This window comes from Cephus cinctus, unplaced genomic scaffold, assembly GCF_000341935.2.
Source record: "Cephus cinctus unplaced genomic scaffold, Ccin1 Ccin1_scaffold0078, whole genome shotgun sequence".
Classification (NCBI taxonomy): Eukaryota; Metazoa; Arthropoda; class Insecta; order Hymenoptera; family Cephidae; genus Cephus; species Cephus cinctus.
In genome coordinates, this window is record NW_014332819.1 from 73,657 (window position 1) to 78,066 (window position 4,410).

Here is a 4,410-nt window from a genome sequence, read left to right on the forward strand (position 1 = left end):
ACGCCTCAGATAAGGCAATAGGTGGAATATTGTCCCAAGGACCAGTAGGCAAGGATTTGCCAATAGCTTATCCTAGCCGTACACTGAATAAAGCCGAAAAAAATTACAGTACTACGGAGAAGGAATTACTCGCTATCGTATGGTCTGTCAACCACTTCAGACCGTACTTGTATGGTACCCATTTCAAAATAGTAACGGACCATAAGCCACTAACTTAGCTCTTTAGTATAAAGGATCCAGGTTCTCGTTTGATGAGATGGCGTTTGAAACTGGAAGAATACGATTACGAGATCGAATATAAGGCGGGAAAAGCCAATGTGAACGCAGACGCTCTAAGCAGGATATGCGTCACTACTAGGAGTAAAGGAAAGATAGAAGAAACTGTTCCACAAGAGAAATCTGACCGAAAATACTCGGAAGAAGAACGGCAACAAATTATTTACGAGTACCATGATACTCCTATTGGAGGTCACCAAGGGGTATCTCGAACTATAGAGTGAATCTGACTGAGCCATGACTGGCCGGGATTACGCCGAGACGTAGAAGGTTTTATATCGAAATGTGAAAAATGCCAAACGAACAAATTAGGAAAGCGGATTAAAGCACCAATGGTAATTACTGACACTCCAGCACAACCTTTCGAAAAATGTGCACTGGATATCGTTGGACCATTAGTGGAAATCCATCAAAGAAACAAATATATATTGACATTCCAAGATAGTCCTGAGTGAATTTCCTGAGTGAAATGTTCAAAAATACTTGTAAGCTTTTGAAAATAGAGAAAATACAGACTTCCGCTTACCATCCAGAATCTAACGGAGCGCTAGAACGCTCTCATCTAAGAAACAAATATATATTATCATTCCAAGATAGTCTTACAAAATTTAGTAAAGCCATACCAATACCAAATCAGGAAGCCAGGACTATAGCCAAAGAATTCGTCACAAAAATCATTTGCGAACATGGAATACCTAAGAAAATACTAACGGATAAAGGAACTAATTTCCTGAGTGAAATGTTCAAAAATACTTGTTGATAACGCAGGAGATTGTGGACGGGTAAACAAATAAATTGAGGTGGCGAGTATGAATGATGATTAACTATTTATTGATTAATATTCGTAGATATAAAGCCGCACAACATGTGCTCCCCTTTCTTTGCTCGGGGTTCGAGAGAGACTGAGTAGACTGTCGTTCGGCTCGCTTCGGAGCACGAGAGTTGCCGAAGTTATCCGAGTCGAGCTCGGCTCGAGTCGGAGTACAGTCGCTAACAGAAATGCGCTGAACTCAGTTATTCTTAATACTACCGCCGTTCTCGTGTTTCTCGTGAGCCATTACCATGTTTAGGTTGACACACATATCTCTGAAATGATCGCTCGGCAGAGCCTTTGTAAACATATCTGCGCGCTGATTCTCGGACGGGACGTACTGGACCGCGATTTCTTTCTCGTCTACTTTTTCGCGGATAAAGTGAAAATGAACATCTATATGTTTGGTTCTCCTGTAGAATACCGGATTCCTGACTAGTTGAATTGAACTTTGGTTATCGACATATAGAGTTGTTTCTTTATCACAAGGACGTCCGATGTCCGACAACAACTTTCTTATTCAAACTAACTCTCGCGCCGCTGTTGACGCAGCCACGTACTCGGCTTCCGTCGTACTGAGCGTCACCAGTTGTTGCTGTTGTGACGACCACGTGACGGCCCCGTTCGCGAGACAGAAAACGTATCCTGTCGTGGATCTTCGCGTTTCGACGTCTCCGGCGTAGTCAGCGTCTGAAAAACCGATTAACGCTGCTTCGCTACCGCCGCTTGTATACTTGATACCGTATTCAATCGTGCCTTGTAGATACGCGAATATTCGTTTTACTGCTCGCTAATGCGTGGCGTTGTGATTGCTCAAATATTTGCTTACAGCATTTACCGCGAACGCAATATCCGGCCTCGACACAGCTGCTAGGAAAACTAATGATCCGACTGCCTCGCGGTACGGCACATTGCTCGATTCTCCATCGTCCTCCTCAGTGGGGGACAGTGCTGCGTGCGGATCAGCCGGCACACAGACCGTTTTCGCGTTTGCCATTCCGAATTTCCCTATTATCTTTCTCGTATATGCGCTCTGATGGATCGTTAGCGTTTTTCGCTCTCTATCGCGTTCGATCTGCAGCCCGACAAAAACTTTCGAATTTTCGACCGTTATTTTGAACGTTTCACTCAATCGCTGAATTATTATCTTAAGAGTCTCTAGATTGTTCGATGTGACTAAACCGTCGTCGACAAATAATGCCAGGTACACCACATCGCTCTTGAATTTCCCGGTAAACACACACTTGTCTGCTTCGCACTCTTCGAAATTAAACTCACTTAGGAACTTTTTGAATCTCAAGTTCCAACATCTTGGCACTTGTTTTAGCCCGTAAAGAGACTTCTCGAGCTTGCACCCGACGTTCCTTGAATCTTCTTTTAGCTTGAGTCCTTCCGGGATTTCCATGCAGATCGTCTCTTCCAGTTTTCCGTATAAGAATGCAGTTTGAACGTCAAACTGTATTACTTCGAGATCTTTTGTCGCGATCGTTGCCAGCAATATTCTCAGTGAGTCGTACCTCACTACTGGAGAAAACGTTTCCTTGAAGTCGATTCCCTCTCGTTGCAGAAAGCCCCTCGCGCACAGCCGAGCTTTGAATTGGTGTGATTTCCCATCGACGTTCTTCTTCACCTTGAAGACCCATTTAGAATCTATCAGTTTCATTTCCGGCGTTCTTTTTACAAGTTTCCACGTGCTATTTTCTTCGTGCGCTTTAAACTCGTTTCGAATAACACCCGCCCACTGCGCGGCTTCAGTACTATTCGTCGCCTCTTCGTATGTGGTTGGCGTAATAAACTCGGCAACATTTGCATCGTGCCGGTACCTGCTCGGAGTCTGAATTTTCGAGCGATCCCGCAGGGTTCGTTGAGCTTCTAGCTCTCGCTCGTTCTCTTGTACCGCAGCTCCGTTGTTGTCCTCTTCTTCTTCCGATTCTTCTTGTTCTTCCTCGTTGTCGTCTTCTTCGGCGTCCTCTCTTCTCGGTAGTGGAAGAATTACTTCGTCTTTTGCTTCGTTTCTTTCTGCTTCCGCCGACGGCGCTCTAATTTTCTCGTTGAATACGACGTTCCGGACTACACTTACTTTTCTCGTGCGAGAGTCGTAGACTCGATAGTTCGTCGATTCTTCCGTGTATCCAACGAAGACTTTCTTGCTCGCTCGCGCATCGAATTTCTGCGTAAATTGTTTAGGAGTGTGCACGTACGCATCCGAACCAAAAATTCTTAGATGCTTCAAATTTGGCGATTTCCCAGCCCAAGCTTCGTACGGCGTTACTGCACCACTCGTCCACACGGTTCTGTTGAGAACGTAAAGCGCACAATTTATAGCCTCTGCCCATAGGCTCAGCGGCAGATCCCTTGCGATTATCATCATGCGCGCACATTCGACTATCGTCCGATTGTCCCGTTCGGCTTTGCCGTTTTGCTCCGGATTGTACGCCGCCGTCGTTTCTCGCTGGATTCCGCACTCTTCGAGATACTTGTCCATTGCTTTATTGCAGAATTCCCCGCCGTTGTCGGAGCGTAATATTTTCATTTTTCGACCGAACTTATTCTCGATCATCTTCTCAAAGATCTTGAATTTCTCGTACACTTCTGACTTGTTCTTCATAAATTACACGTGTCGGTAGCCGGACGCTTCATCCTTGAAGGTCAAAAAGTACTTCGATCCACCGACCGAGACATTTTGCGCCGGCCCCCAGACATCCGAGTGCATTTTCTCGCCCGGTTTTATCCGTTTGTCGTGCACCAATTTCTTTTTAAACGGGAGCCTGTGAGCTTTCCCCATTTGGCACGATTCACAAAAGACGTCATTTTTGTCTGTAATCTTCACTCCACTCACTAGTCCTTACTCGGCCAATTCTCGGATCGCGCGCTTCCCAACGTGCCCCAATCGCTCGTGCCAGAGTGTTAAATTCGTCGTGGCCACGTTTGCTTCTTCAACGCTTCCTTCTTTCGTGACCTTGAAGAGCATGCGATACACGTTGTTTTCTTGCTTCTTGCTTGTCGCGAGCACTTCGCCGTCGCGCACTACTTCAACCCGATTATCGTTAAATTTCACTCCGAGTCCCTGTCTAGTGCACACTCCGACCAAGAATAAATTTCTATGTAACTTCGGGACGTGCAGCACATTCTCGATTTTCGCGTCGTGCCACACACCGTCGATAAGTCGTTTAATTCGCACCGTGCCTTCGCCAGCTACGTTGCAGATCTGATTATCACCGAGAGCTATTTCATTGTTTTTATTTTTATCCGGTTTGTAATCGCTCAGCCAGTCCCGATGGTACGTTAAGTTCCTCGACGCGCCACTGTCTATTAGCCACGCC